Source organism: Prionailurus bengalensis, chromosome B4 (assembly GCF_016509475.1).
Source record: "Prionailurus bengalensis isolate Pbe53 chromosome B4, Fcat_Pben_1.1_paternal_pri, whole genome shotgun sequence".
Taxonomy (NCBI): domain Eukaryota; kingdom Metazoa; phylum Chordata; class Mammalia; order Carnivora; family Felidae; genus Prionailurus; species Prionailurus bengalensis.
The window spans coordinates 63,013,758-63,026,172 of record NC_057358.1 but is presented as its reverse complement, the minus strand read 5'-3'; the positions used below and the strand labels follow the sequence as shown (position 1 = coordinate 63,026,172).

General features: G+C 39.9%; 1 pseudogene; it reads right to left on the bottom strand.

Moving 5' to 3' along the window:
• Positions 1–2,240: 2,240 nt before the first annotated feature.
• LOC122473598 lies at positions 2,241–2,820 on the bottom strand (annotated as a pseudogene).
• Positions 2,821–12,415: the final 9,595 nt, after the last annotated feature.

The window sequence follows — 12,415 nt, the reverse complement described above, 5'->3', positions numbered from 1 at the left end:
CATACGTGGAGGGCAGGGAGAGACTGAAGAAAGAGGAAAGCCACTCTAGGCTGGTACTTGACAGTTTTAATAATAGCGAAGAGAACTTACATATGAGGCTTGTCTTGGGCCGGAAGCAAGACAAATGGATCCCTGTGCCCACGCTCCAAATCTTAAAAGTTTATAAAGAGGCCCTAACTGGGCTCAGTTACATATGCCCTGTAGATGTTTTTAATACCAGATTGCCAGCTGAAGGCTATGTCCTTGGAGCAGCCTTTGGGAGAGGGAAAGGCAAGTGGGAAGCACATTCTAAGGACAGGAGAGGGAGTGAAGAGCCTCTCAGTTCCCTGGGCCCAGCCCAGAGTCACTTCTTTTTGATGATGTTCCCCAATATCCATATGCAGAGCTGCTGGGTGTAAGCATCAAATGTGTTGAAGAGCACAGAATTTGAAACTATGAGTTATAGGCCTTCTGAACCAGATACCGGCAGTATTATCCCTTCCATAAGGCTTGTGTCAGTTCATTATGAAGAAGGTCAAGAAGGATTATTCAGAGAACAAAAGAGACAATTATCCTCTTTGAGAAACTGCCTGGTTCAACAGTGGCAGGATAAAGAAGAGACAAAGGAGTGTAGGTAACAGTGGGGGCTGGAGAGTTCTGAGACCAGAGGAGATGAGACTTCAGTGGGGACAGTTTCACACTTCACGGGGACATTAAAATAGCTCTGGCCAGACCAAATTAGATAGCACATGCGCAGTCACTTGTCAAATCCTTCTGCTGTCAGTGAGGCAAAGCAGAAAGAAGTTAGGAGGCAAAGATAAGGTGGATACAAGAAAGAAGTGGGAATCAAGAGGGGTAAAGGGTCAGTCTCTGAAAAGTTAGGCAGACAATGCAATTACTTGCATCAGCTGAGACTAAAGAGAGGAAAGTCATTCTCATTCCAGGTAAGGAGAGGTCCTCTGACTCACGGCTCTCAGGGCACTCCTGGGCCTTTGCAGTCAAATGCAAGCTCGAGTCAAAGTGATAATGGGGCTCCTTGCCTCTATTTCACTCCCTGGGATTTACAGAGAAACGACAGAGCGCCAAGCTATTCAAAAGTTTCCAAGGATTACATGCCCTGGCAGGAAGGTGATCAGAATGTAATGACTCATCCCAGCTTGTTGCCACTCAATAGCATGTCTGTCTTCTTCGTGACAAAGAGAATAAAGTCAGGAAACTTTTTTTTTTTAGATAAAATTATGAATCTAACAAAGGCAGGAGAATAAATCAATTGCAACAAAGAAAAAGTTCAAAAGAGATAAGGCCTTATAATTACTGCCATTAAAAACTTAAAAGTCTGCACATCAAATGGCTGCTATTTATGGAGTTAATAGGGGAAGAAAATTGCAGTATGTGCTTAAACTTCTAATATGCCTTCACCATTCTCATCATTAAAAACTACAGATAAAAATGCATATGCTTAATTTTTTAAAATGAAAATACCCTGCTAAATATAGTTCTTATACGAATAGAACATGTGACTAAAAAGTATCAACCGATCTTCCTGTGCGGTTTGTGGCATTCTAATAGGCTTAATTACTGATGTCATCAGTTCTAACAGGCTTAATGACTGGTGTCTTTGATAATTATTATTTGCCGCATTGCTTTTTTGTCAAGCCACAAGTATCTGCCCAAGGTCACCGCGCTGAGAAGGAGTAAGAGGGTCTACGAAGGCTGTAAGGAAAGTATAGGTTGGATGGTGCACCTGAAGAGGGTGCAGCATCTGGGGATGAGGAAAACGAGCTTAGGGCAAAGTGTGTGGCTTTTCATTGGTATATTTTCAGCTATGAGACAGCCATGTGATTGTGGTATGTGATAAACACAAGAGCTTTCCTTCTGTGATCGCTTGCCTGAAGCCAAATCACACAGGATACAAGACGGATCTTTGAAAGTCATAATTACACCTAATTCTCATGCTGAATTACCACAAAAAAACAGGTCTCGAGCGGGCGTGTATCCACCTGCTGGGAGCCAGCATCATGAGTCTGGATAGTCCTGGAGGTGTCATCCTCACGCACCTCAGATGATCCCAGCTCACTGATCTCAACAAAGAGACCAGCTTCTCTCTCTCTCTCTCTCTCTCTCTCTCTCTCTTTCTCTTTTTTCCTAAGAAAAAGTCCCAAATCAATATAGCTTTTATTTCATCCTTAAAATATCACAAATCAGTCTTAAAAATTATTTGGCACCTTGCCGTTTCTGTAGCTGGATGGACAACTTATTCATCAGTGTGCTGATGAAACATAGACACAATGCAAAATTTTTCTGAAATCCTTGTTTTTAGCTGTTGTGGCTTGCTGAGTCAAAGCAGCTGAGTTGGATACAAGTTCAAGGCCATTTCCTTCATGAATTACCTCCTCTTTCTGGGCTTGAGGTACAGAACAAGCAACACCTGGCCTCATCTGAACCCTGCGGATGTACTTTTCGCCCAAGAAATTTTGGATTTCCGCAAGAGAACCATTCTTCTGAATAACAATGATGATGGGGAAGTAAGCATACACAGACCTCATCTTGTTATGGAAGCCTGGTGTGACACCCTTGACCGTGCTCTATACATGACCACAGGTAGTGCAAACACAAGCCAGTTCTTTTCTCTTTCTGTACCATTTGTCAATCTCTTCTTTTTCTTGCCAAGAAGACTGAGTTCCACATTCATGTGATCCAAGTCCCTTTGCAGGTTCCTCTGGGGCGCCTCCCAATAACAGTGCATCCTTTCAGAGTGATGTCGACGTTTTCTGGAAGGTCGACAGCCTGATTGCTGAGAATGGTCTTCATTCTCACAGTAGATGCAGCAAAGAGCAACGGGACCAGCTTCTCATTTCTCGTTCCCACCACCTTTCTTTTCCCCTCTGTACTTAACATTTTGTACAACTCGGCTGTTAGTGACACCTGTGGACCCGGGCAAGGCTCACGGACCACCATAGTCAGGGGCTGCTGCTCACGATAAAGCTAGTGGTTTTAGGGGTGCTCAGAGAGAGGGCCACTCAGGCCTTGAGTCATCCACCACAAATGCCCACTTAAGAAGCTGCAGGATCCACATGGAGAAGCTGTAAAGAGGTGTAATGAGCCCAGGATTCACAGTATACTGACAGAGATCCACACCTACATGGTCGAACTCAAGTCACTTAAACTCAACAAACCTCAGTGTCCTCATGTAAACTCTAAACGAAAATGCGTCCCTGATGAGGAAGATAGAGTTCTAGCTCTCTTCACCACTCAGGCCTGTCTGTGTCAGTGCATGTAAAGTAGTGTAACGGAGTACAAGCCACACACACACACGTGCTATGCACTTCTATAACACACGTGTGTGACATAGATGTGCTGGACTCCAATGAGAGGCAACAATTAGACACAACTGCTCCGTGAATACATATTTATGTTGCTGGAAGCCTAGTTAGGTTTGATGTAACTAAATAAATTAGCATGATACATTTTGATCATATGTTTTCAGCTTTACTGAAGTATAAGTGACAGATGAAACGTGTATATATTTAAGGTATAATAACCTGAAGTTTTGATATACAAACACATTGTGAAGTAATCACCACAATCAAGCTGATAGACATTTTGATAGTATTTTTTTTTTTTTTAGAAATAATAGTGGTTATCATAAGTGCTTGGGACTTTCTACTATTATTTCTGAGAAAAATAATGCAAGTAGTTGGTATTTATGTTTAAGGACACAACTCTGAAACCAAAATCCTTAAAACTTTTTTTTTCATATGTCTGAATCTAAGTAAAGAATATTTAGAAATTCATGGTAAGCCATAACAAACTTTTGCAAGTACTTACCTGTGTGAACCAAGAGTTTTCTCAATACTGTGCAGCCAGAATAAAGACTGAAATAAACTGGGTACAGATATAAGTTTGCAGCTAACAGGTATTTTTCAATTCCAAACTTTTTTCTTCACCAAAAAAGCTTTGTGGTTCTTACCAATTGATTTTATAATAAATAAGTGTTAAAACTTTAAGTTTATACATTTGTACTAGCAAAATAAATATTACTTATTACAATGGGGTCCCCTATTAGATTACATTTGGACAAAAGGTTTAGTACTATATTTTTAATGAAAATTTGAAATCCAGTGTGTTAAGATAATGTCTCTGTACATTATTCCTGCTACTTGATTAAAAATAGGAAAATAAGAGTTTCTCTAGCTTTGGGATAGGGAAACGAGATCATAAACCAAACACACTCCCAAACACCATGATGTCTGTCTCTCTCACCAGCATTGTGCAGGTCCCCAGAAACCAAATGAGCATAAGAGGAGGTAAGAAGCCATGGGATGGAAATATTCCTCAATACAACACTGGCCCATACTTCTAAAAATCAAGTTCAAGATTCTTTTAATTTGAGAAGAAATGTGGGTCACTAAGAAATAACAAGTTGTAAATATAAGGTCTATTAGCAATTTAACTATATTCTAACCTAATCACTAAGTAGATAAGAAAAGACTTAACTTCCAGAATGTATATCATGAATTCAACAAATAATGGGCATTCAACAAATAATGATACATGTTTGTTTAATTTAATTTAATTTAATTTAATTTTTTAAATATATGAAATTTATTGTCAAATTGGTTTCCATACAACACCCAGTGCTCATCTCAAAAGATGCCCTCTTCAATACCCATCACCCACCCTCCCTCCCTCCCACCCCCCATCAGCCCTCAGTTGATACGTTTGTGAATAAACACTACACAATTGTTTTAAAATTATGTAGTTATATAATTTTTAATGACATGGGAAGATGTCCAAAATAAATTTTTAAGTGAATAAAAAGATTTTCAAACAGTATTAATACCATGAGAGAGCATGGTCTTTAGGGTCAGGCTCCCAGGTTCAAATCACAATTGTGGCATTTCCTAGCCAAATAAGTTACTATACCTCACTGTGCCTCAATTCCACCATGTGTAAAATAGATTAACAGAAGCTACCAAATATGGTTGTTTGGAGTTTGATTAAGCCAATGCATCTAACATGATTAGAATATATTAAATGCTCAATAATTTTAGTAATTCTAATTATTTTAGTAAAAATGTGTTATGTACATAGAAAAAGTAAAGAGACATCAAATATTAATAGCAGTTCTCTTTGGTTTTGAAGCTATAAATAATCTTATTTTGGGATGGTTTATCTTCATTTTCTATTTTTTTTATTGAACATTTATCAATTTGGTAAAATTTATGTTTTTAAGTATATTTTTATTTTTTTAATTTATTTAATTATACTGAGAGAGGGAGAGAGAATGAGAGAGAGAGAGAGAGAGAGGCAGAGAGAGGCAGAGAGAGGAGAGAGAATCCCAAGCAGGCTCCACACTCTCAGTGTGGAGCCCAATGCAGGGCTCGAACTCACAAACTGCAAGATCACGACCTAAGCTGAAATCAAGAGTTGGATGCTTAACCTGCTGGGCCAGCCAGGTGCCCCTAAGTTTATTTTTAAAAAGATATTTTAAAAATTCCCTCAAGGCTGCAAAAACTTTCTTTTACGTTTAAAGTAGAATTGTTTTCATATTGAGAAATGGGGCTGTTCCCTTCAGTAGAGGCCATACTTATCTTTCCTCCTGTTTTGAAGTGAAGGGCAATCATTCTGTAATTAGAACATTGTAGTTTTGTTCTTTTTACCTGCTATAGTTTCATATATCTTAAAATTATGTTCAGAATATTGGGTAGGTATGCATTTTTCTAGGAGATGTTCCATAGTTTCAAAGAAAAAGTTAAATATCAGTGCATTTAGAAATGCTTCCATTTCTAAAAGTGAGAATTGTACACAGAATAGACAATTGTAATAACATGGCTTATTACTGAATAGATCTGGAAACCTTGGGTTTCATGGTACACCTGGAATATAACAACCACCTGCTGGGAAAGTCTGAAAATGTTACAGAATTCCTGATTATATACATAACTTACAATTTCCAGAAGTTTAAACACTCTGAGCTATAGTCTGACAAATCAGTCCAAATAGAACAGAACAGGGATCTTGTTGACCACTCCATTTTCATTCCTATTGGAATGATTGGAAATAATTATGGTGGATTTGTAATTTGGTGATGACATATGCTAATTCTAAAAACTTTTTTTTTTTAACGCTTATTTATTTTTGAGACAGAGAGATACAGAGCACGAATGGGGGAGGGGCAGAGAGAGGGAGACACAGAATCTGAAACAGGCTCCAGGCTCTGAGCCGTCAGCACAGAGCCCGGCGCGGGGCTCGAACTCACGGACTGCGAGATCATGACCTGAGCCGAAGTTGGCCACTTAACCGACTGAGCCACCCAGGCACCCCGACATAGGCTAATTCTAAACACTTGACATATCACAACTTATAACCTATAGATTTCGAACATCTCAGACTATAGGATAACAAATCAATTTAATTGGAATAGAAAAGAGAGCTTGCTGCCCACTCCATTTTTGTTCCCACTGAAATAAATGGAAGTAATTATATTCCCACCGGAGGCTAAAAAAATGAAATGCTGGGTAGGATCTGCTCTGAAGTGAGGCTTAACCCAGACTAAGCCATGGTGTGAATAACCCACTGCTGTACCGCCCACCCAGACGAGATAAGGAAAGGGCAGGGGGTTACTGGGGGAAACAACTCCAACCTCCCATCCCCCATCAGGAAGGCCCATATGTGGTGGGATGGCTCCAGAAATCACAAAAGTCCTGGAGAGAAGTACACGACCCAAGGTCCCTATCCTCAGAGAAGAGAAGTTAGGTTCAGTGCCCTTATGGTGTCCAAATTTATATTGTTTTATACTTCTTGAGGTTAAGTCTTCCAGACTAATGTTAAAATCTGGTGATTATGAGAGGAAACATCACTCTCCAAGGCTCTAAGTGTGTGGTAAAAGCCTCAGCACAGGGATGCCTGGGTGACTTAGTTAAGCATCCAACTCTTGATTTCAGGTCAGGTCATGATCTCACGGTTTATCAGTTTGAGCCCTGCATTGGTTCTGAGCTGACAGCTCTGAGCTGCTTGGGATTCTCTCTCTCTCCCTCTCACTCTGCCTCTCCCCCAGTCACTCTCTCCCTCAAAATAAATAAATAAACTTAAAAAAGTGCTTAGCATAGAGAATATTAAAGGTGGAACTAAGAACAAATTCTTTGAGGGTATGGTTTTTGTCATATTTCATCTATATACCCAGCACCTAGCACCATGTTTGGCATGAGTACAGAGATGGAAGAATGAATGAATGAATGAAAGCAATACCGAAGGAATATGTTTGTTCTGAGTAAGCCCCAAAGGGGAAGTTTCCTCTTTGGAGTTACTAAGACAATTGTCTATTCATATGTGGCAAATGGGCTGTACTAGGGCCAGGTCTAGTTTGTGAGCTTATTTCGATTAGCTATTATGTGTAACATGCCAACATGTAAAAGTCAGATTTTATATTTTGAAAAATCTTACTTCTAGCTTCTTGTGAAATATAAAAAGAGCTAGCAACACTGGGCCAGCCTGCATAGATTATCTGGGCATGCATTTAGACAAATGTTCCTGATGTGCCATAATCTCTATAAATCCTTTTGTGTTTCTAACTGAAAGCTGCCCTGTATCATTATTCGTGCATTAATGTTCTTCTCACAGTAAAGAGAAGAGTGGAATATTTTCAGGGTTTATATTACTATTAAACATGATAAATCAAAACACTGGCAAATAGGACTTTCTCAAGAAGAAAAATGGAAAGAGGCATATTTCCCCTGAAAGAGGAAAGTACTTTTTTCATGTGTTCAATATTGCTTAGAATATATAACCCAATGTTAACTTCACTTCATTCAATTAATGCACCAGCCTAACATTTTGGGTGTTTATACTCAATATACTTGTAACCAAGAGACAATTCAGCTCAGTCAAGAAAGAATTGATATTTAGAAACTAGGATAGGTACTTTGAGAACCAAAAGCATCCAGGCAAAAATCTCAGTGACCAGTCACTTGAAATGACATCAAAAAAGCAAAATATCTCAGGTCCCATATCACCCTGAATGCATCTCTATTATAGCACCTAATCAATTTCTAAAACGTAACATGAGTAATAGATGGTGAGTAATTTTTTCAAACTTTGTCTTGTTCATCATCGTATCCTCCATACGCAGCATAGAGTAGGTTCCAAATGAAAGTGTATTTAACGAACGAATAATGACTGTATTGAGTTGGAAGTTGGAAATGATTATTTCTCAACTCTATGGATCTCTAACTCTATTAGGTTTAGTCTCTGTGTCTCATTTAAAAATAGGCCAGGTAGTTGGGTGAAAACATTTTTTTTTCTCACTGACAATCTTGACAGCAATTCCTTACAGACTGAGAGCCTTCCGATTGTGGCAAATATGAGTGTAAATAACATTTGTTCCATGTAAAATTCCATCCACCTCCTTGGAAAACAGCTCAGGGGCACCTGGATGGCTCAATCGGTTGAGTATTTGACTTTTGATTTTTGACTCAGGACATGGTCCCAGGTTTGTGGGATCGAGCCCCTCTTGGGGCTGGGCACTGAGTATGCGGTTGGCTTAAGAGTCTCTCTTTCTCTCCCTCTGCCCCTCTCCCCAGTTTGAGTGCTCTCCCTCTTTCTAAAAGAAAAAAAAAGAAAAAAAGAAAAGTGCCCAGAAAGGAAGGCATTAGTGAGCTCACTGATGCCAGAGGGCACCATTCCCAGGAGAGAGGGCCATTTGCCAGAAAAGCTCTCAGGAGCCCACAGTTTGGAAAACAAGGCAAGTCATGGGAACAGAGAACAAAGAGAAGGGGGAGAAGAGATAGGTACTATCTTCTTCACGCTCTAAGAAACCTAGTGCTTTAGGTAAAGTAGATCTTTCTCTTAATTCTGTTTGAAAAATAGTTCAGATTAAAATAAAAAGAAGACTGTAATCCTGGAAGAGAGACCTATACCAGGGAATATAAAAGCAGCTATGCCCAAGGGGATGAGAGAAAAGCAAGGTGGTTTCTTACAGATCCCTTTGTGTGATGAAGGCTAAGAATATTCTCTCCAGAAGAATACGTGTGCTCACATGAACATTTTGCTTGCATTTTCAAGGAATTCATAGAGTACCTCTCTCCCAGGCCAAACCCTAAAGCCCAAGTCAAGAAGCCTTGCTTGTAGTACTCCAAATGTCTCTTCATTTTAATTAATGTTCTACCCATCCTGATGTTCCTGAGGGTAACAGTCCCTAAATTTTAATTCCAGGCCTTGGAGTGTTTGTAAAAGCCACACCGCTATTCTCATCTGCTTTTACAGACTGTAACAAACTCCCAAAAGCCAAGGAGGTCTTCCTCTGTCCTCCCCTCTTCACTCTTTCCTGGTCTTCACCAAGCATCCCAGGAAAACTTTCTCCTTGTGAAGGGAGGAGTTCAACACAACATCAAGTCAGCTTTTCCCAGAGAGTCTGCCCAGAATAAATAACATGCTTCAGTAACACTGCATCTAACTCACTTCTATTTATTTAAAATCACTTGGAGACCATTTCCGAAGGGCCAGTACACTGTAAACACTGCAGATAGTTACTCTTCTAGAACAGGAACTGTGCACATAATCACATGGCTCCCCAGAGGCTTCTGGTAAATCCATATTAACACACAGGAAGGACATAATGTGTCCTTGTCTCCCTGAGGAATTTCTAATCATTCCAATCAATAGGGAAGTCTTCTTTCCATCACAGAGAAGAGGACATATACAAAGTGAGTGGAGTTTTCATGCCTTTTTGGATGATTAGAGAATTTCTGCTCAGGCTGAGGGAGAGAAAATAGCTCAGGGTGGAGTCAAGATGGTCTAAACTGGATGCAGGCAGGAGTATTACTGGGAAGCTGTGATACAAGATATAAGGAAAGAAGCACTGGGGTGGGCATTCCCAAGAGAGAGCCAAACTCTCTCACTGTTGTCTGGATGTTATGTTATGTTATGTTATGTTATGTTATGTTATGTTATGTTATGTTATACCTGTCCTGTCATCCCTTCATTCATTTCAAAAAAACACATCTGCATGTTCTTTCTTGCTGTGTTTTTCTACGTTATTGTCTATTCTCTTCATGGTCTGGAAGAGTAGGTCAATAGATCCTTACCACCATTTCTTTATACATTTGTTTATTCTTTGCCTCCTTTTCCTAGAATATAAGCTTCCCACAGGCAGAGTCTTCGTTTGTGACCATGTAGGAAATACTTCAAGCTTTTGGAGTGCCTCAGTTCATTATGATGAATATTATTATTCTATGGTCTATAGTATGAGTTGAAAAATATGGCCACAATAGCTGAAAAAAGAATCCTGGTTAACAAAATGCCACCCAAACAAAAACCACAACCCTTTCAAACAAACAAAAACCCAAAATGAGGCAGAATGCCTACAGTATGAGCTTCACCATTTAAAGAATACCAACCTAGAACGATGTGTATAAAACACTTCTTTGATATTCAATTTGTTAAGCCTGGAGCCTAAGTCTTTCGCAGATAGGCAATCTCAGCCTAATTTTTTTCGAAGAGCAATAAAAATTCTCATGGAAGCCTCTTGCTATTTTAAATAAAGAAGGCTCTTTTCAAAATTAAATCTCTCTCAGTTTTTAACTATCAAAACAAAAAGATGAGTCCTGTGATTAAGTTACCAGAGGATAAATCTAGTAATCACACACATTTCACATGCACACACGGGGCCCCAAACCCTCATTCACCTCTGTTTAAGAACAATAAGAAAAGATCATTTCACTTTTGATAGAAGTGCATTATAAACCTTTTCCCCTGGCTGATCCACCTCATGAGGCCGATGGGACTTCGAAGTTTAACTGTCCTCATGGCCTGGCGTGGTGATTAAGAGCACAGAGTTAGCAGTCAGCCTGCCAGGTGAGGGGCAATCCTGGCTCTGGCGCTTCTTAGCTACATCAGTGGGCAAGTCATTTAACCTCTGTGTGCCTCAGTTTCCTTATCTGTAACACTGTAGCAATAATAATAATTCTTGCGACTGTGATGAGGTTTTAATGATGAAATATTTAAAACAGTAAATGCTGTACCTGATAAGCGCTACATAAATTAGTGTTGGCTATTATTATAACCAGTGGTTCCCAACTTTTGAGCTTGTTATGAAGGAGATATTCCCTGAGCCACACTCCATAAATTTTAACTTGATAGAGCTGGAGGGAGCTCAGAGATCTGTAGGTTTTAGGGCAGGATGCTGAGAGCTAAGTGCAACACTTTCTAGCTAAACCCAGCTCTCTCGGGTAACTCAACATACATCCACTTGCAATTTAAGCTAAAATCCAGTGAAGAAAAAACTGAAATATGTTTCCAGGATCTCAAATAAAGAGTTCCACAATGCTTTATGGCTGTTTCCACAGCCCAATACCGAAAACAGCAGATTCTCCTGTCTTCCTCTAAAGCTGCTGGTCTTTCTTCTTCTGCATTTCTTGCCATCATGTCAGCTCAACTGCTCAGAAGTGGTTTTCCGTAGTCTTCTTAGATCATTCAACCAATACATAACAACATCTAGTTCTTGTTTGTCCTCTAAGGTGAGTCTCGCTGGCCCTTAATCGTTTTGGTTGCTCTTCTTCTGTATTCCCTCCAGTACCGGAAACAAAGAGGCAAAGCATCATCACTTCATGCATCGAAAGTACCAAAAGATGTGATTCGCAGGCACCAATGCAAACATACAGCACACTTCAAACTGAAAGCAAAGTTCATGGTTGTGATTCAAGCTTACTACATGACATTCTTTTTTTTTTTTTTCTTCAATATATGAAGTTTATTGTCAAATTGGTTTCCATACAACACCCAGTGCTCATCCCAAAATGTGCCCTCCTCAATACCCATCACCCACCCTCCCCTCCCTCCCACCCCCCATCAGCCCTCAGTTTGTTCTCAGTTTTGAAGAGTCTCTTATGCTTTGGCTCTCTCCCACTCTAACCTCTTTTTTTTTTTTTTTTCCTTCCCCTCCCCCATGGGTTTCTGTTAAGTTTCTCAGGATCCACATAAGAGTGAAATAAGCCATACAGAGAAAGACAGATACTACATGACATTCTCACACAGAGGGAGGAAACATGGGGTAAGGGTAAGAGGAGCTGACTGAGAGGGGCCCGTGACCAAGGTCAGGGGTGGTTATTGCCACTATTGTCACCTCAGTATTCAGAGTAACAACTGGTACAAAGAAAGGGCGTGGAAACTGAGGACAAAGAACACTACTAACCACATGTGGACGGTGGCCTGTCCCAGAAGAAAACCCTCAGAAAAAGAAATCAACGACTATTAAAAAATTAGATTGTATCAATGCCAAGTGTCTTTATACCTGGTTGCTAAGCAGTTAGTTTCAGCAGTAAACTAGTTCTCCTTTGAGGTGTGTGTTTGCTGGAGTCCTGATGGGGAGAGAGGGGCATGTTAATTCCTATGAGGACAGGGTATTTTCAGGTCTTTCATTCCATTTAATCGGACAGAA